Below are 22,467 nucleotides of genomic sequence, written 5' to 3'. Positions count from 1 at the left end.
TATTTCAGTTCCCCTTCTCCATTATATTTTTGGTTGTAATTTCATTTTGTAATTTCACTCTAATTCTGGTTGTAATTTCCCAAAATTCAAATATTATTGATAGTAAACACAATTAGTAACCAACTGTGTCAGAAAGAAAAGTTTTCAAGAGACATTACTGATAGTGAAGATTTTAAGTGATAAGGAACAGTAACAAATAATCCAAGTATATGTCTATTTTTATCTTGAATAATTTGTTTTTTTTGTGTTTCTCTGATTTATCAGAGTTCATTTACAACAAAAGCAAATTCTACACCAATGTGTGAACCAGCTTTTAAATAATAGGGAGAACATACCAAGTGTTGCAATAAAGAGAAAACATTCTGCAGAGAAGAGCAAAAGTAAATAATAATAGCAATAATCATGATGATGATAAAGAATGCTAATGAGCTTTGATAAAAGATCTTGCAAAGCTGAGGTAGTCTAATAATAGCACAGTAACCAGAACAGAGTGCATGGAAGGTGGATTGTGCAAATTACATTTTAAGTGGTGAGAATAACCTGGCATAGGAAACAAGGAAGAGAGATGTGAAAGGATAGATGGCATGTAATCAATAAAGAAGTCTTGGCAAAGGCATTTTTGCCTCACACTAACATATGTCTTCTTTTTGCTATCTTCATGTTTCTCTGATTTATCAGATGACTTGAACCCAAAGCAGGGAGAACAGTGTTTTACTATGATGCCAGTATTTTAGGAAAAAGAGCCAGAAATTTGAGAAGTAAACTTTTTTACAAATACAACGGTGTCTTTGTTGCTGCTGTTGTGCTTTGAGGATAACTGTATGATTGTTAATTATGAAAACACAAATGGTAGATACAATTTTTTTTCCTAGAACAGGAGTGCTATGCCAGTAAAACATGTATAATGGGGATTACAAGATCAACAAAATGCATGATTTTATAAAGACTGAAGTTTACATGCAATATAACCAAAACACACGAAGAAACCAGAATTGTCTCAGGGTTGTTTTTCTGTTCATTGACAAGCAGGTAGATGTCCTTTGCTCCCAGAACCCTAAAAAAAAAAAAAAAAAAAAAAAACATAATACCAAGGTATTTGCAAGGTTTGTCACATCCAACTTCCAAGAAGCCCTTCTCAAGGAAACAAAAGGAAATGCCACACCAACAAAATATTTGAAATAAAATGAAAAATCAGATCCAATTACTGAGGAATGAACAACTTGATGAAAAAAAAATCAGACTGGAAGACCTTTTTATAAAAAAAATACACTTTTACCAAGAGTGAACTTCACTATTGTTATTAAAATGCCAAACTTCCTAAATATCAACTCACTTTGAGAACAAACTTAAAAATCCACATATAATCAGCCAATTCAAACATTAAAGAATAAGTCTAACATTCTTTGCTATCGTAGTGCTATCAATATTTGACCCTTACCTTTAAATGTTAATTTTGAGTCCCATTTTGGTTTACTATCTTTGCCTTCATCCACTCAAGTCAATTAGTAGTATAGTGAAAAGAGCTTAACCACTAACTACATATGATAAATACACTTCCGATAACAAAATTACATATTTTCGCTTTATAATATCTTTATCAAACACAATGTTTTTAAACACTACTCACTTTCTAGCTTCTTTGCAAGTTCTTGTACCTATGAATTCTATTATGCTGCTTTTCTATGTTTCCCCTAATTATTTTTCCAATATTTTTTTCAAATACAGGTTCTATTTCTTCTAAAATATGTTTAATCATGGAGAATTCCTCTGCTCTTAACCTTTTTTCTTTCTTGTACTTTTTATTATGCTTAAACATAAAACTAACATCTCTGGGGGATGACTGGCAGATTTCCAATTCATGGTCTTTCAACTGAGGTCTCTCATTTTCAACTTTTTTTTTTTTTTTTTTTTTAGGAGCACTTTAATTTAGAGGAAATAGCATGGTATGTTCATCACTCTCTGATGTCACTTCTTATTGTCATTCCACTTGACATACCTGGTTTTCTTATTCTTTTGGTTGATTTTTGGTTTTGTTACTAGGAATTAAACAGATCTTTTAAAATAATCCACTTTTTAAAAATCCTTGTTACCACATTTAAATACTCTTCCATTTATATCACAATCTTTACCTTCAATAAAGCTATTTTCCTTGATGACTTTCTATCCTAACAACTTTCATCTAACTACACTGCCTTTTTCCTTAATATCTAGGGAGAATTGTTTTTTATTGAAAATAAAATTCAAACCAAGACGTATTCAGATTAATATAGATCTAAAGTATTACAAAGAGTCAACATGATGTTAAGCTAGTTTACTAACACTAAGCAATGTTTCACTGAATTCATGTATTTATCTAACACATAATAATAAAAAGATGTGATTTGAGACCATATTACTAATTTGAGGGAATTGTGAGCAAACATTAAATAGCAAGGCATAAAATATAATATACAACATTTCAGATTATTAAAAATCACTATGAAAAGCTTGCTACTCTCTAACCATCACTGACTCTTAGTCATCAAGCAAAACTTTAGCCCTACTGCTTCCATGTTCCCTGTCGGACTCCCATCATCACTACTGTTTCGTTCCCCCTGACTCTATCCTTAAAATTTTCTACTCTGCCTTCTAAGAATCCCTTCTTTTGAGCAAACTTCCTTATATTCTCAATCCATCAATGAAATCTTAGACCAGTGATTTTCTGTTTGTTTTTTTTTTTTAAAGACAGAGTGAGAGAGAGAGAGAGAGAGAGAGAGAGAGAGAGAGAGAGAGAATCTTTTAATATTTATTTTTTAGTTTTCAGCAGACACAACATCATTGTATGTGGTGCTGAGGATCGAACCTGGGCTGCACGCATGCCAGGCGAGCGCGCTACCGCTTGAGCCACATCCCCAGGCCCGACCACTGATTTTCTTAACTACTGTCTACCTGTTATCTGACATAAAATCCCCGCCTGCTTTTGTCACCAAATCCTAGCTACTGAAATCTAGACATAATCACACAAGTTTATAAGCTATTACCACCTGTTAAAATGATGCCTAAGGTTCTACCTTCTTTATCAACTCATTCTAATCTTTTTCCCTCTTCATAAATCTTCAACTTCTCCATATTGTTATTCACTCTCAGCAAATAACGTAGTCCTAACTTATCCAAATAGATTAAAGTATCAGTGATACTTCATTGAATTCTCTGCCACCAACCTGATGAACTTACAGTACCTAAACACCATTATCTTCTTCCTTCCCATTTTCTACCAAAAATAACATCCTTCTTCCTTTCTATATGCTCTTCCATCTTTGCTCTACATTACATCTCCTCTAGACTTCCAAGCTCCCAGAACTCCTCTTCCTTTTTAAATTTTTCAAGTATTATTATACCTTCTTTCTCTATTCCTCATGCCAGCTCAGAATAGAAAATGATTTATATGAAAGAGTATTAGACTATGGACTCTTAAGATTACAAAAACCACTGCATTTATCACAGACACAATGACTTAGTCCATTGAATGCCTCCATTTCTTAACTTTCAACAAACATCTGAAAGTTTTTGCTCATTCTTTTTTGACACCTTGACTTGTATGACTCCAGCCTCTCCTGGTTTTCTTTCTGCTCCTCAATCACTACTTCTTAGTCTCCTCTGCAGGAGCCTGCAAAAGGCCATTTGCTACAAGATCATCAAGTGGCTTTTTAAAAATCTTCATACTCTTCTTGCACTGCATGCTGTTATGGAGTGATTACACCATTCCCTAGGCTGACAAATCTTTATCTTTACCCAGATCCATGGATGTATATCTTCATTTGAATGCTATTAGGCAATTCCAACTTGTATCTGAAACTGAACTTCTTAGAATCTTTTCTGATGCCTACTGTCCCTGCTGCACCAAGCAAAATTCTTTCTCTAAATTGCCCATCTCAATGCAAGCATTATCACAGTCTTAACTGGTACTCAGAAAACTTGCTGTGCCTTCAAAATTCTCTCCCCTACATCTCATATCAAGTCAAATATTGAGTACTGTCAACTCTGCCTCCTAAATACTTCTCAGATGTTTCCACTTCACTACATTTCCAGTGTAAGCCCCTATCATTTCTCACCTAGACTAACAGCTTCTTAATTGATTATTCAACTGGCAGTCTTACCCTACCACTACAGTTTACTCACCTTACGATAGCCAGATAATTTTTCTAAAATGGAAATCAGGCTATAACATTCCTTTGATGAACTGCCCACTATTCTTAGTATAAGTAGGCTTCATGATCCTAGTTTTCAGTCTCATTTAAACTTTAGTCTTTAATTCTACTCTCAAAATCCTCATGTTCAATCAAGGGCAAATCCAATGCACATACTATTTATGTAATCTCACCTAGCTAACATGTACTCATCATCTAGGTTGTGGCTTAGGAAGAAACCACACCTTACTCAATCTACCACTTCTCCAAGTTTAAGTTGTTCTCTCTACCCATTAATATAAGAGCTAAGCATACTATAAATTCCTCTGGGAAAGTATTCACTATTCTATATCTTAATTGGCCCTTTGCTTTTCTGTATGGTACCCCCAAATCCTGCAATGAAACTTGACAACAGAGCATTCAGAACTATTTTTATCTTTTTTTCATTTCTAGCATTTAAAGCAATGTGTAGAGGGCTGGGGTTGTGGTTCAGTGGTAGAGCACGTGCTTAGCACCCTAGCACATGTGAGGCATAGGGTTCAGTCCTCAGCACCATATAAAAATAAATAAATATGGGCTGGAGATATGGCTCAAGTGGTAGTGTGCTTGCTTGGCATGCGTGCGGCCCGGGTCCGATCCTCAGAACCACATACAAAGATGTTGTGTCTGCTGAAAACTAAATATTTAAAATAAATAAATAAATAAATAAATAAATAAATAAATAAATAAATAAATAAATAAATATATGTAGTACACAGAAGGCACTCAAGTATTTACTGAATAATAAAACACATTAAAATGAAAGGGTAAAGTTTCTAAGCTGCAAAGCCTGAGTTAAAATGTAAAGGACCAGGCATTGTAAAGCTGCTTCTAAGCTGCAAAGCCTCAGTTAAAATGTAAAGGACCAGGTATTGTTAAGTTCCTATGCTACACTCAAAACCTGAAATTCCTATAGCTGTTAGGACAATTCCCAGGACTGCCCAGTAGATATTCCCCCTGACCATTTAGTTGTTTAATAACCTAGGACCCTGTGCAGCTTGGCATGTAGGCATTCAGGGCCCAAACCAATCAGTTTAAATGTATCCCGTCCTTAGGATTGACCTATCACTCCTGCCCGACCTGTTCCCGCCAATGAAAGTACTAATCATATTAAGGAATTGTTGTTCAATTTTCCTGCGCCTCATGATGATTTGCTCTGATGTATGCAAAGTCCATGCCCTCCCTAAAAAAGTGTACTTAAGCACTGCTCAACCTCTGCTCATGGCTCTGGGCTGCTATCCCTTCTTGAGTGAGTGCGGAGGCCCAGCATGCTGGATCTGCAATAAACCCCTTTTGCTGTTGCATGAGTCGGTCTCTTGGTGGTCTCCTCCTCCGACGTTCTCTGGACCCTTACAAAAAGTATTGTAAACTTAAAAGCTGCCATCACATACAGTCTGTTGATTCTACAGTATTTCATTTGCAAAATAAAGTACATTTGCTCCATAGGACAATTTGTAGCATTATGTTTACAAAAATTTCATTAAGAGCTATGTATGGGATGGGAGTGTAGCTCAGTGGCAGAATACTTGCTTGGCATGCACAAAGCCCTGGGTTCAATCCCCAGCACCATCCAAAAAAAAAAAAAGCTGCAAAAAGTACATATTAAATTTATGTAAGCATACTAAACATATTCTATACACCCAAAAAGTTGGAAAAAGTCATCATTTATTTCCTTAGCTTTCTTTCGCAAAGTAATTACTGCTGTGGGTTAATTAGGGTGTCATAAATTGACATTTACTAAGCAGAAAACTCTACCTTGTCCTTGTGGAAATTTAGATATATGACATCATTAAAGGAAAACATGGAAAAAGTGATTATTATTATTATTATTTATTATTATTATTATTATTATGGAGCTGAGGATTGAACCCAGTATCTTGTGCATGCAAAGCAAATACTCTACCAACTGAGCTATATCCCCAGCCCAAAAAAGTGATTTTTAAGAAGGACTTGAAAGGAAGAGAGGTCAAAAAGACCAAAGAGGAGAGTACACTGACTTTTGACACTTTAAGAAAAATTCAAATACTAGAATAACCAGGGACAATAAAACAGATTTCATACATTATAATTTAGAAAATAAAGGAGAAAAGTAGATGGAATATAGATATTAAACAATTATTGATTAATATACTGCTCAAATTGGTAACAACGACTTCATTCGACAAATTATTCAACGAAGCTCATGTGCCGGGGCTAGATATACAAACAATTCCAGCATGGTTCCTGCCTTCATAAAGGCTACATTTGAGACAAAATAATAATCAAGAAAACAAATTAACGTAAGATTATATATTCTGTGGAGTAATATGAAAAAAAACAAGACAAATGCCAAGCTGTGAATCAGTTAAGAAATTGAAAGAATTTTTCTCCTTCCTAAAAATGACTCCAGCTAATTAGATAGAGCAGGACAGAAATATAAACTGCCTCAGACAGGTTGGTACCTTGGTCAGATATCTATACTTGGCAGAACAAATTCATCTTTCACTCAAATCTAAATCCACCACTCCTGGATTGTGGGGTGGAGTGTAGTATGGAGTACAAGAAGAGTACCAAGGACAAAGATTTTAAACTAAAGGCCATGACATAACGACATCATTTTACCATATCAACTTAAGTATTTTAATTACTACCAATTTCTTCATCAATAAATTCAGGACATTCCCTTTTAGTTCTAAAACTCTATGGCACTGTAATAAAAAAAAAGCAAATTTAGGACAAAATTTTAAAGGAGGCAAAAAAATGGAGTGGCAGAATTGTGAATATCTTGTATTTTTAAAAGTAGGTTAATAAATATTTTATACATAAAGGTAGGAAGCTTTGAGACAGATTATAAAAAAGGTAAAGATGTCAAGTAATTATTATACAAGCTGTAAGAAGGTGAGTACTGTGGTATTTAGAATTGAAGTTAAAAATTTGGGTAGTATGTACCAAAAGGCTATTTTCAAAGGAATCTAATGAAGGAAAATGTCCTTTTCTCATAAGCAACATTCCAACAACTTATAAACTTGGGAAAATAACTATTTATTCCAATAATATTATTTAATTAGTTTAAACTGCACTAAATCTTGATATTGATATTTTAAGTTAAAAATAAATTACTTTTCCATTTAATTAATGATTAAAAGTCACATGCCAAAAACAATCATGACATATAACAAATATTTTCCTTTTTAAAAAAATTCTTTGAATTATAGGTATCTGATCAGTTATTATTTCCCTATGATCAAAGATCTTAGCATTTAAGGTAGCAATTATATATATATATATATATATATATATATATATATATATATATATATATATATATATATAACCAAATCTAACAGGGTACAGAGAAAATATCATATTTTCTGTGCTGTTCTTTATTTGAAAAAGGATGCCAAGAATAATTTTAATTCACCTGGAACATACCCCCTAATATTTATATGTAGGTATAAATAGTACTTTCTTCTGCTCTTACATTTTTTCCTCAACTAGCCATGAAAATAAACAGTAATTCGCAGTTCTCTCCCTCCCTCCTCCTCACACCCCATTACCTGGTAATTTTTACTAATTACTTCATAAATTCTCAGAAACATTCAGCTATACCCTTTCCATATGAATGTTAAAATTCAGAACTAAGAAAATAAAGACTTTTGTTTACTAATAGTGTATATAACAATTTTTTTTCAATTATACATGACTCATACACAGGCAAACCACTGACTGAAGTCCAGTGTTTACTTAGAAAACAAGTTATCTGGTAGCCACAAATTCCCTAAAGATTGTAGCAGAAATGTGTAAAAGGCTTCAAAATACTTGAAAAAAATCCCATGGAAGACAAATTAAAATAAACAAACATACTAGAAAGGTGATGATTCTTCAAGTAAACATGACAATCTTATTAAAATGCAATATATGTTTTTCTTCAAAAAGAAAATCTAAGAAGATGAAATAGATACTTTATATAAAATATTTACATATACAATGAAAAAAATCTACTATGGTTAGTAGCCTTTATGATTTGAAGAACTAGATATTTACATATCTCTTTTTCTGCATCTGTGTGTATGTGTGTATGTGTGTTTTGTATATATTTTTAACAGTTGACAGCTGTTTTAGGGCATACAGAGATGCCAAGCTGAATGAGGGTCTTCATTACTTCAAGATTAGCTATCTAAAGTTTCTATTCATTTTAAGTGTTGTTAGTTGGAAGAGTCATTAGTCACTTCCTTGTCTCATAGAACATCAGCGTACATTTACATTGTTAATGAACATTTGGGATAAATGAATTAATGGCACTTTTAAACATTAATTCACTCCTAATAACTCAGTATGTAATAGAAATGTTAGGCTAGGATAAAAATGAAAAGCCTTTTCAGTAAAGGTAAGTACTCATTCTGTAAACAATAAAGGATAAAATTAATTTAATTTTTTTTAATATTTAATGAAATAGACTAAAGAAAAATATTCACTTAAAAAACAGAAAACTGTATTCTCCACTAGGCGTAAAATCCATAAATAGTATGAAAACTGTATTAAAGTATTTTATGTACATGTAAAATACTTATAGAAGTATGAGCAAATTTATTTAACTTATTTAATGGTGAGTACTGCTTATAGGTATTAATTACATTGAAGACAAATCCTCACTTGAAAAGCTTTCATGCTTGCTTTCATCTTTACTACTGGGAAAGCTTTCATGCTTACTATTAAAATACTGAAAATAAAATGGTCACATTTTCATATTATCAAATTCTTAAACATCAGGCTGTTGAGTCTTTATGTAAGAAAATATGAAAATAAAAGTATCACAAAGTCATTTTGAAATTCTACTATTTTCATTCAAAACATCAATGGCATTTGCATGATGCAGATATTAAACATATACACACAAAAAATAATAATAAACTCCATAAAAAGGCTTACATTCTAAAGATATAGCCAATATAGTAGTCAACCAATTCTTCAAATTCTCAAAACACGAGCTAATGACAGCCCTTGACATTAATATGAACACACACAAAATAATAATTTTATTTTAAGCATAAACCACATATTACTTTTACTAATTTAAGATATTTTAAAATAGACCTCAAAACCTGATATAAGGGATATGATTGCCAGAATGTTGCAACTCTATAGCATGTACCATCAGAGAATGAAAAGTTGTGCTCCATTTGTGTAAAAAAAAATCATTAAATTTTTTTAAACCTGATATATACATTTCATGAGTTCAAAATTACAAGTAGTCACTGAGTCATTGAGTTTAATCAAATATTTAATGATCTACCTAGAACTAAGGATAAAGCTTCAAAAATTCTCACACATTCATTCCTTCCTTTTAAGTATGTTATTACTATTATTGAGTAAACACTAAGGAAGATTTTTGACAGACACATTTGTTAGGTTTTAATAGGACAGACGCTGACTATACTTTTTAACAGTTTACAACTGAATAATTTGAGTATAGATCTTTAGAAGTATGTCAAATTTTCAATTATTTGCAAAAGGAAGAGAAAAATAAACAAACAAAAAAAAACTCAGGCAATTATTTTTTAATCCTGAAATAACCTTGCTAAAGCAGTGAAAAATCCCAGTAAAAATCAATACCTTTAAAATATGTTTGAGAAAGGACTCTGCATTTGTATGCTGACTTCATAGTTTATTCTCTTTCCTGCCCCGCCCTGAGAATGACAGTGTATTAAACATTTGACTAATGCTTCTGTCTGTAATTCAAAGTAGACTTTTTGTAGCATTCATTAGTGTCAATAGTGTTCTGTAAATATCCAGGAAAAAGTTCTTAAAGTTCTTGAAGTTTCCTGGTGAAAACTGAACCAACAAGGAGGACCAAGCTAACTGGAACCCCTATGATAGGTTTCCTAGCATTCCTAGACAGCAATTGCATACAAAACTCACCTCCAGACTTGTTTGAATAACTGGACAAGGGGTCAATGCCGACTTCTTGTTCTTCTGGCTGCAGAGGACGTCTAGTTTCAGATAAGGAATGATACACTGTAGAAACTAGACAGCATCACCAAAAGGAACTTCCTAGAAAATAAAAATAAACAAAAAATATTTTTTCTTTCTTTCACTTATGAAAAGGAAAAAATATAAGACTGAAATGATTAAATGAGCATTACAGACATTAACAAGTTTTCCACAGGCTCCAGGGACTATTACTACACCTTAGTAGGCTTATGCAAAAAAGCAAAAAAAGGTGGCAAAAAATTTCTATTTAAACACATTCTCCCAAAATTTGAACTTCACTTATATCCTTTATTTCAATGTTGAATCACATTTATTTTCAGTAAAATTTTGCACAAACAGCTGAACTGGAAGTTAAAAAACAAGCCCTGTTTTTAAATTTATGGCATCTTTTACTACAAAAAGAATACATTCACAATAGAAACCTTCAAAGTACAAAAAATTCAGCAAATGATAATCATTTATACAACTATACTAGCTAGAAACAGCACTGTTACAATTTCCATGTACCATACATACTTTTCTTGTCTTTGTTGTGCATATTTAAAACATATATGTTTTTAATGTGATCCATCATGATAAACACAATGATTTATCATGAGTGTCTTCCTTCCTAGTACAATAAAAATATGTATAAGTTACCATTTCTAATGGATCCCTAGCCTCTCATCATGTAGCTATAACAATTTATGCAACCAATATCTTATTAGTAAACAATTAGGATGCTCTCAGTTGTTCAATACCATAAACAACCTCACAGTAAATATCTCTGTGTCAAAACCCATGACCATTTCCTTAAGATACATTCCTGTAAGTATACTTGCTGGATTGTAAAATATATTTGTAAATTAAGATTATATAACTTTTTGGTAAATTGTGCTTTAGCAAGATTTGAATATAATAAAAAAATTCATTTCCCTTAGGCTTGTGTGGATCTTTTTGAACTGACACAACAGAGATTCATTGAGTATCAAGAAAATGCAATGTGATTACTAAAGATTTTCTGTTTCCTTGACAATTATTTGTTGTTATGATTTGAAAACATGCTTTAAATATTAAGTATATTAAGTCTCTGGCGTATGACACATACATTTTTCTCAAAGGGTGTCCATCTTTAAGTTGTTATGACATAAGAGTATTTTGTGACAGAAAGTATACATTTTTCATTTTTATGCATCAAAATATGACTGTATTTCCATCATGGGTTTATTTCTTGTGTTATCTTACAAAGGCACAATTACATAAGTAACCACCTATATATTTTATGATTTTGACAGACCTTCCCCTCAATTCTTATTCCAAATATTTTTGTTCTACATTATTCCAAATTGAAAACATTAAAAAAAAACTTGAGTTTCTAAGGTACCTTAACTATTGTGGTTAAGATCCTAAATGTGCCCCCCAAAGCTCATGTGTAAAAGGCTTGGTCCCCAGCTGATGGCACTATTGGAAAGGGGCAGTAACTTGAGAACAGCTATAGTTGAAGGAAGTTAGGTCATTGGAGGGCATGCCCTAGAAGGCTATAGTGGCCCTGGCTCCTTCCTCTCTGTCTTTACCTCCCAGTAGACATAAGGTAGGCAGCTTTGCTCCCTCCACCATGCAACTCCTATCATAATATTCTACCCACCCAAAAGCAATTGAACCAACCAATTATGCACCAAAACCTCTAGAACTGTGAGCCAATATAAACCTTACCTCCTTTAAGTTGATTTCACAGGTACTTTGACACAACAATGGAAAACTCACATGTTAACTTCTTGTAATTTTTCTATAGCCATGGGGTACAAATTAACTTTTCAAATCAGAATTCTAACAAAAATTAAATGAGGCTCATCAATTTTATCCAAAATAATGCAAGTAAAATAATATTTTAAATTTCTGTCAGAGAAGACATGAAAGAAAAAAATGAGAAAAAATAAATGGGAAAAGCAAGTCCAAAAAAAATGAATACTTAATTTTATAAGATACAGTCCTTAGCTATGGAGAAAAGGTCTCAGTGATACTCATGAATACACAAATCCTTGATCAACTTTCCCCAATACAAAATGTTCCTCCGTTCCATTCACTTTTTCTCTAAAATCCTCACCTTGAAAAACACGCCTTTCCTGTTCACTTCCTCCATTTTTATTAGAATCCTCCAACTCCTCACCCACCCACAAATCACAGTATGATGTTAACAAGTCCTATGCCCTGGGATTGTGGCTAAAACAACAGAATCAAAGGCTTAAGGAAAATAGAAAACTTATATTGTGGAGATAAAATAAAAAATTTCTAAAGCCAGAAAACCCTAAATCCATAGAGTTAAAATAGTTGTCACTATTTGCTTCATATGTATGCAAATCAATACACATCTATAAAAGGAACTCTGGGAAATTATCTACTAGAGGATAGAAAAATATAATCAGATAATATAGAAGTTAATATAGAAGATAATAGATAATCAGATAATATAGAAGTTATTAAAAAATCTGATAATCCTGTTGAACAAATTAATTAAAAGAAATTCTTCTAGAACAATAAGGCTAAACAAATTTAAATGCCTATTATATTCAGGCAAAAAGCGTTATTAATTACAGTGTACATTTGAAAACAATGAATACTGTTGTGAAAACACTCTAAATTCTTCATGTACACTTATCATTTCATCTTTCTTACAACTTGGTGATGATGTGTCTTCATTATCTTTGTTTTCAAATTAGTTTAAGAGAAAACTAATTAAATTTGTCTAGAGTAACACAATTAGAAAGTACCGAAGCCAGAATTTGAACACATTCTGTCTAGATCCAGAGCTTATATTTTTTCTCATACTACAAGGGGATCTCAATAAGTCAATGAGGCACACAGACCAAGTATAAAACAAGGTGTAAGATGATGAGTCTGTGAATAATGAAACACCCTTAATTCTGCTTCAGCTCTTTCAAGACAAAATAGATATACAGAATTTTCTGTGAACTCCCCTTACTTGTAATTGTGGCAAATAATTCAAATTTAGAAATAAATACTGTGGAGAACAGATTAAACAGATTCTGAAATTGTATCTGGGCAACTACTTTTTAATGTAATATTCATATCCTCTTCCATGTTGCTACATCTTAAAAATACGAAATTAAAAATTTTTAAATGACTTATTCCAAGTTAACAGCTAGATTTACCTTAAAATTTCTTTAATATCCTAAACCATGTTTTTATAACTTCATTATAAAAACATTTTATAACTTCATTATCTTTTTGTATTATAGATTTCACATACCTAAAATGATTTGTATGAATTTTAAACTTTATAAATAACAGACAACTGACAAGCAAATTGATATCAAAGTCTATTTTATAAAGGAACAACAAGCCAGGTGTTGTGGCATGTTTCTATAGTTCAAACTATTCAGAAGCTGAGACAGGAGGCTCTCTGGAGCTCAGGGGTTTAAGACCAGTAAAGGCAACATAGAAGATCCCCTACTCAAGGAGGCATTGGGGGGGGATTTAAAAAAAAAACTGTTACCACATTTAGTGACAAATGCCTGTAATCTCAGCTACTTGAAAGGCTAGTGGAAGAGGAATACAAAAGTATGAGGCCAGCTAGGACAAAGCAGAAAGACCTTATCTCAAATAAAAAAAAAAAAAAAAAAGACTTGCAGCTCAGAGGTAGAGTGCTTCCTTTGCAGGGGCTGTGGTTCAAGCCCCAGACCCTGAAAACAAAGAAAAAATGTCTTTTTGGGCTGGGGATGTGGCTCAAGCGGTAGCGCGCTCGCCTGGCATGCCTGTGTCCCGGGTTCAAGACTCATCACCACAATCACCACATACAAACAAAGATGTTGTGTCCACCAAAAACTAAAAAATAAATATTAAAAATTATCTCTCTTTAAAAAAAAGAAAAATGTCTTTTTATATTTTATTATTAAATTAAGATATACTACAATAGGATGATGTTTATATATTCATTCAACGTATTACAAGATACTTAAAGATCTTTTCAACAACTTAAAGGAAATTAAGCTCACTAATGTTTCAATGGATTTAGTTATAATTATAAATCTTCAGTACTTGGCAAGTATATGGTAACCCCACCCCCCAAACTGGAATACATTAATCTATAATCATTCTATATAATCAGGAATCCACTTTCTCCAAATTTATTATGCCTATAGTTTTGACTGAGATACTGAAATGTTTTTATAATTAATAAAAGTAAACCTGATGACTATTAATAATGAGTTATTTCAAGCAATCTGTGGAAGAGAAAAAGTGTGAAAAATATTGTTTTCTTTTAATTATAATCTTAAATAATGATCTAATTCAAAGGTAACTTATTAAAAGTTGGCACTTTTGTTGTTTGATTTTAATAGAAAGGGATATTTTGGCATTTTAGAATACACAAAAATACTCAAATGTGTCAGTTATTGCTATGCTGATTACCTTATAAAAATCAGAATAAAACATGGCTTTAAATTGTGAAATACTTTTAAGAAATTCTCAGTTTCTTTCATAAATATACCACAAGAAAATATGTCTCTGTACTTATTTTAATATTTCTTACATTTAAATTCAATACCTTTATCATACTATATGAAAATATTTGATAACAATTCATACAAAAATGAAGGTCTTTAGTTTTAAAAATAATCACTCTAAAATTAACAAAAACTTCGAGTTTTAATGATCCATTACATCTTCAATTTGTATTACAAACTTTGACTTCTATACATGATCTCTACCATCTAGTTTCTACATAGAGAAAAACACAGAAAGACCAGAAGTAGACCTCTTTGTAAATGACTACTCAAATCCGTGAGAGATACATTTCAGTTCTCTCAAATGCTACACAGCTATGTCTAGACTTCTTGATAAAAATGATACCCAATTTTTATGGAAAAGGGACTGTCTTTACTTTCTTATAATTTTTATAAATAACAAGTTTTCCTGTTTTACACAAATTTGAAATTCAGAAAACTCAAAACTGGTTTTAGTACTATCCTGGTCACAGAAACTGACAAATTAGGTGGAAATTTCCATCTCATCTTAAATTAAGTTACCTTCTAAGGACAATCTTAAAGATACCTGCACTAGTTTCACATATCTGATTCTTATAGCATTAAATATAAAACTGATCTGTCTAAAAAGAGGGAAGTCCTGTGCTACTGATTAACAAAATGGTGGAAGCTTAGCACTGAAGTTTGGAAGACAGTTTTAAAATACATGAAAACGTTTTAAAACTTCTTTCACATGCATAAGCGTCTCAAAAACTTCAAATTATTACCACTGTACAGATAAAATGATAGACTGAATTATTCTCTTTTATTTCTCCTTTAAAATGATTATAACAGAACCTCTAGGTTTTGTGTATTTCAGTTTATATTCATTACTTCACTGTTTCTAATACTTAGGTATTGAATTAGCTTTCTGAGTTGTGTCATTCTAAAGACATCCGTATTCAAAAAAGCTCATAAGCATACTACATTCATTTAAATTCACTGATGGTAAACTTAAAAAGTCAAACACTAAAATGATAAAGTAATATTATTTCACACAAAGGTTTCTTCAATAATAAAAACATATCAGAGCTTAAATAGGCTACTTCCAGAATATGATTATAAAAGGAAGGGATACAGCATAAATGTGTGTTACAGATAGCATGTATTTACTATGATGAATATTTAACCTAAAATATGATGTCTTGGCTATAAAAGCAAGTTTTTATTAATAGAAGCTCTATTTTTATAATAGGAGATGAGGTAATTAACATTATCTATAAAATTAGGAAAAAACACCTTTAAGTGTTAGTAGCTAAAGGTACAGTTGACAGTTGGAATTAATGATGTTCTCTGAAGTCTTAATTACAAGGGAAGAAGGGAGGAAGAAGAAAAAAGAAAAAAGAACAATGTTCAATTTTTAAATTCTGTCAATCTTTAATGCAAAAGTGTTACACTGGACTTTAAACAGATTAATTGTTAAAATCAATCATTTGAAAGTCTTAATATTTAATATTGTTAGATTGTATATCAAAGTAGTTTTATTATTTATTTACTCCAAACCTTTCCAGAATACTTCATTTGAACAACAGGGGTTCTATTTCTCACAAGACAAATGCATTTACAATGCCAAATAAATCATATATAAAAGCATTTGTCTTAATACATGTCATTCAATATTAAGTATCACCCATTGGTAAAACCCTAAAACCCCAACTCATTTTTACCAGTCATAAAGTTGTAATATAAAGTGCTGTTTAATAAACAGGTACAGGACTACACAATAAAGTTCTTCATACAAGAACAATGATTTTTTTTTTAAAAGGTACGTAATCCTTATAATTTTATGCTGTAAGAACAAAGGTTTAGGGTTAACTGGACACTGAAAATTAACATACTACACTAATAATGTACACAATGAAAACTATGCAGAATACATGAAAGTTTCAAGTTAGACTTGATCAGTTAAAACTGCTATAATAAAAATACTATTGACTGGGTGGCTTAAGCTATTTGTTTTTCACAGACCTGAAGACTAAGAAATCCAAGTTCAAAGTGGGGGTAGGTTCAGTTCCTCATTTGCAAATGGATATATTTTTGCTGTGTCCTTATATAGAGGAGAGAGAGGTCATTTCTCTCCCTCATACCTTCCATAAGGGGATTAATCTCATTAATGAAGGTTTTCCTCCAGTGACCTAATTATTTCCCAAAGGCCCCCACTTCCAAACATCTTCACATTAGAGATTGGGGCTTTTTCAAAATATGAACTGGGGGTGTGGGGTGACAACATTTAGTCCATAGTAAGTATGTAATATAAGACTAAGTAAAAAAAAAATTCTTAAAAACTTTTTCAAAAGTTTTTTGTTTTCTTTCTGGAAAAACACCTCTCCTGACACTAGAGTCCTAGTTTCATCTCTCTCACTGAATTCTTCTAATGCCCTCCCAACTGGTCATCCTGATTCTATTCTTCACTGTTGTTATAAAGCCTATTATAACAATCTTGTTTCTTTTGTCAGTTTGGCTGGGACAAGTCACTCAATGTGAGAGGCTTCAAGAGACTTTTCTCTCAATTACAAAGGTGTAGACTATTAATTATAGTGCATTAGCCAATCCTAGCTTGACTCTACCTCTGGCATTCTTGTTATAATATATGTTACAATATATAATTCTTGTTATAATATTAGAATCATCACTACATTGATATTTTCTAAAACTTCTACATGAAATCAGCCTAATAAACCAGCTTCCTATATCTTACCACACAATAGTCAATGTGATTTTTTTTGCCATTATAGTTTCCCAACACTTTTAGCATGAAGTCCAAACTCTTTAAGAAGCCCTAAATTCATGTCCATGAATAACCCTTTGATTCTACTCTCCCTTTTCCCTCAATATGCTCTACCCACAGGACTGTTTTTTCTTACCCTTCAAACATAAATACTGCTCATTGCCACTTTAGGTCTTTGCATATCTCCTGTTATTCCTCTGGGGATAATTTCTCCTTCATATTATTCAGATATCTGCTCAAATTGAGGCCAGCATAAAAAGTTTTTCCTGGATCCTATCTAATCCATTGGCATATCTTGTCCATTACAACCTCAAAACAAACTCCAGAAGCAGATCACTGTGTACCACACTCAAGTCATCCAAGTCATTGCCACCCACATTGTGATCTATATAAAACTATTCAGTAAGCTTCCTGTTCCCAGCCACGCTTTCTACAGTTACCTAACTGATTCATTTAAAATTTAACTTAGCTGCCATCCATATTTCTTTTTTGGTCACAAGCTAATGGCTTCTCTTCTCAAAATAAAATAAAAAATTTCCACAAAGCTCTATACAATTTTGCTCCCTGCTACTGCTTTGAACTTTGATCCACAACTCTCCACTTTTCACTCCAATCCTCCGGTCTTCAAGGTCTGTTGATAGTTCTTCAAATGTGCTCAGCAAGTTTTTAGCAAAGGAAGAGGGGGCGAGGGTTGTCCTTTCTTCTTTCCAAAAACAAATATCCAGAGGATTCTCACCCCAATTGCTTCTAGGTCCTGGTTCAACAGTTGCTTTGTTTGTGAGTTCACTGAGGACCACACTCCCAGATATACAACTTTATACCCCTCCAACCCAATCCCCTTAACAGCTTTATTTTTCTTAAAACATTTATCAATATCTAATATATTACGCATTGTTTCTATTTTGTTTACTATGGACAATTCTTCTAAATTCTAGTAAAGCAAAGTTATCACCCAGGGAATGTAACCTTGTTTTTTTTTATTATGGCATTCTGGATAAAGTTTTAAAGAGTCATAATAAAACACAATGAGAAGAAATTTAACTAACTCTGAGTTAAATACTAATTTAAATTAACTTTAAAAAAGTTCTTAGGTGTATGTGAGGGACATATATTAGCACAAAATAAAATTTCTAAAATAAATTAGACTTAATATTTAGGAGATAGATCCCATGAAACCGATTAGAAGGCTGGGAAATAGCAGCTCAGTAGTGGAGCATTTGTCTACCATGCACAAGGCACTGGTATGATCTCCAGCACCACAAAAAGTAAAATGAAACAGACTAAAAAACTAGGTGAGTAAGATCTTCAAATAATAATTAAAGGAGGAGAGAGTTAGTCCCAGATAGGGTCCTTTCTAGGCTAAGGAGTCCAGCAGACACCTGGTCTGTGCTGCTGTTCGGAGTACATGCTCAGAACCATAGGAGGAAAAGGAGAACCTGAGTTCCCTGAGGACCAATATATTTCTCAGGCCACTCTTGCAGAGCAGGTGTATGCACTTGTGTGTGAGGGTGTGTCTGAGCATTCATACTTTTGCCACCTACACTTACCTGTGCTTATTCATACTATTACCTTCATAAGGTAGAAAGCTGTTATCTTTAACACTGCCCTTCAGCCAAAATACCCTCTGTTTTACACTAAAACCAAAGAAAACAAAAGGGTGCATGAAATCTGTGCATTTTACTCAATGTGTGCTCTTTACTCTTATTTGGACTGAAATGAGATTAGCTGGTAGATATACCTGTACAGTGGGTGAGAACTGTCACAAGCCTTTTTGTTTCAACTTTGAAAATTTAAATATAAAGTATGAAGATGTGAATTTGGTGTCAACATACCCTCTATATAATCAGATATATGATAAATTATGATATAATGGTGTATTAAGAATTGTAATGCAGAAAGAAAGGAAGGAAGAAAGGGAGGGAGGGAAGAAGAATAAAGAAATTCCTGAGAAGGTAATGTTATAACTTAAATATGGATGCTTTACAAAGTTAAATTTCCAAAAATAAATAAAAGAAATACATAGTATCCAATGATGAAAATGTCATAAAGCAGTGATTATGAAGAATCAAATAAAGTTCATGAAAAAGGAACCACCACTGGAATTTCCAAGTACCCTTATGCATTTACAAAAAGGGTAATATTTCAATAAGAAAGATAAGCTTGAAAGACCTTCAGAATAACATCTGGTTCAGATTTGATATAAAGTAGACAATCTTGTGTGGCTAATCTTTTAAGTCAATTTTATTAAAAATCCACACATCTAAATATAAATAAGGTATGTTATAACTAATTCTACTTTTCTTGTTTTGAAAGATGATTTTACTTTTGTTGCAATTATTTTTTCTTCAGATGAATTAAATTCTACATAAAAGACAAAGACTCTAAGACAAATTATATCTACTTTTTAATTTCATATACTACTTATGACTGACACAAAGATTAAATAAATCATGCATAGGAACATATATCAAAAACTGCAGCATCTTGTGGTTTCTTCACAATAATAAACAAAAAATTCTTCATAAGACAGCAGATGTATGAGTAGCTACATTTTGTTTAAGGTTATATGGATCTCAATTAAGTAAAAGTAGTGTAGACTGTAAAGAGAGATTAAGAGATCACTAGAAGAGGAGAGGAGAATATTCCTTGGGGCAGGGAAAACATCATGTGCAAGGGCTCAGAGAAGACAGTGCAGGAACCTTCCAATCAAAATGTAAAAGGAATCAGGTTCAGCTTGGTGGACAATCAGGTTCAAGAAGCAGAAAGGATTCAAGGCACAGCTTATAGAACATGCCCAAGATTCGGCAATGGAAACAACTGAGCACATTTTAAATTAAAAAAAGGAGGTAATTTCTGCTGCTGCTTTTCTATATTTAACCTTTCTTTAGCTAAACCAAGCTAAAAAATCTCAGCACTTCCATACATGTAACTCCTCTGGCAGGCACTACTTTTATTACTCAATTGCCACTTGCCCTTAAACTTCAATGCAAAATCACCACTCCCCAAATTCCTTTCCCAAATTTTGTTTCAGATGCCCACTTCATACTTAACACCTTGACATGAACCATTGCTGAGTAAAACAATTGGTTTTCTTCTAATCTGTACTTCTTCCTAAGGGTAGTGGACATATTTTTATTCGCCTATACTTCAAGTTACTAGTATACTAGTCAATCAATAAAAATCCAAAATATATACTTCAGTGTAATTCCAACATATGAGCAGTAATTGAGACATACTTGTTCTACATAAGCACACAAATTTAAATGATTTAAAAGACCCTTTTGTACACCATCAGAACAGATAACAAAACTTTAGGTTACACTGGTCAGGCTACATGATATGAGTTGTCTATCATATTTTTAAAAGCTATACCGTAAATATGACCTAAAACACTCATTAACAAATACACACTGAGGACATATGAGGACCAAATAGCACTGCTATAGCACTGCTCTTTATATCAATGCAAATCCAAAAGGCAGTGAGCTTAATTTTATATAATACTTGGTGAAAATCATCACTACAATATAGCATGTTATATTGAAATATAGTATTCGTCTTTAATAAAAATTCTGGACATTCTCACATTAGATGACAAACTAGATTAACTAGATTTCTTTTCCACAAAATCAAAATTCTTTTTGAAATGTCAGCCTTGAAGATCATAAAATTATACAGAAGGAGGAGGAAACATGCTTATAGTGCATATAAATATGAGAGTATATTGCTGCATTTAATTACTGGTTCAAACAACAACCTGATCTAACCTTTGACAAGTAAAATAAATGTTCTGAATAAATTAACTAAAGCAAACATTTGCTGTTAATGCTAGCTAATTATAATAAGAGGCTGAAAGATAAGGGGGAAGAGAGATGAAGAAGAGAATGAGAAAGGAAGATGAAATTGTTTTTAATTAAGGTTGAGATCTGCAACTATTCATTGAAACATGATTTTTTTTCAATGAATTCAATTCACAGAAAAGGGCAAACCCAACAAAGTTGCTTGATAAATTCTCAGATAAAAAAAAAAAAAACATTAAAGCTGGGGCTGGGGATGTGGCTCAAGCGGTAGTGCGCTTGCCTGGCATGCGTGCGGCCCGGGTTCGATCCTCAGCACCACATACAAAGATGTTGTGGCCACCGAAAAATTAAAAAATAAATATTAAAATTAAAAAAAATATTAAAGCTGATTGAACAGTTCATTCTTTCAGTAGTAAAAAGTAACCTCACGACCATGGGAATAGGAAAACAAGTATAGAAGTATTTGGGTACAATCAGATCCCCTTCTCTCGAGGTGCTCAATGTTTAATGAGAAAAGAGGAAGAGGGATACCACACGCAGTAAAAATAACAAAATAAAAACAGATGTCAAATTAAATTGAAATTTCAGGGAAAAAAAACAATATAATATTGAGATGTTCTAAAAAGTTTTCATTGTTCATCTCAAAGTTAACTTTAACTGAGCATTATCTATTTCATCTGAAAACCCTACCAGTACACAGATAAAGACAAGTAATCATGGGAAAATATATAGGTTTCCCACTGCAGAAACACTGGGATTAGAGGACATCAAAACTTTTAAAAGGGCAAGATCCTCAAAAACTTACCCCAAAACAGGAAAGAATTGTTTTCCAGAGGTGCTAACTAATTGCTACTAGAAAAGATCATAATTACTACAGTACTAACCCAGCCCTACAGAAACTAGTATTCACCTACCTTGAGAAAAGAATCAGCAAAAATATAGTTATTAAAGGAAGAAACCAACTTCTTAAATGAAACCACTGGCTATCAAATGTGGGGAAAAAATAAAACATCCTGACAAAAATACAAGAGCCAGTGAGGCCCCTGTTAACTAGAAACAAATAAAAAGACCACCTTATACTGAGATTATTATTTTTACCTCTGAAGAACACAGGCACATTTAGAATTAAAAAAAATGAACTTTGTTAATTTATTGAGACTAATCTCATACCTGAACATTGGGTGAGAACTGTCACAAGCCCTTTTGTTTCAACTTTAAAAATTTAAATGTAAAAAAATTCCTGA

At 32.4% G+C, this 22,467-nt stretch overlaps 1 pseudogene; it reads right to left on the bottom strand.

The window, feature by feature from the left end:
• LOC144371238 (tolloid-like protein 1) overlaps positions 1-11,950 on the bottom strand; it is a 32,999-nt pseudogene extending 21,049 nt beyond the window's left edge.
• Positions 11,951-22,467: the final 10,517 nt, after the last annotated feature.

This window comes from Ictidomys tridecemlineatus, chromosome 16, assembly GCF_052094955.1.
Source record: "Ictidomys tridecemlineatus isolate mIctTri1 chromosome 16, mIctTri1.hap1, whole genome shotgun sequence".
In the NCBI taxonomy this organism is placed as follows: Eukaryota; Metazoa; Chordata; class Mammalia; order Rodentia; family Sciuridae; genus Ictidomys; species Ictidomys tridecemlineatus.
Note: the sequence above shows the minus strand (reverse complement) of the source record. Positions and strands in the feature narration are given on the sequence as shown.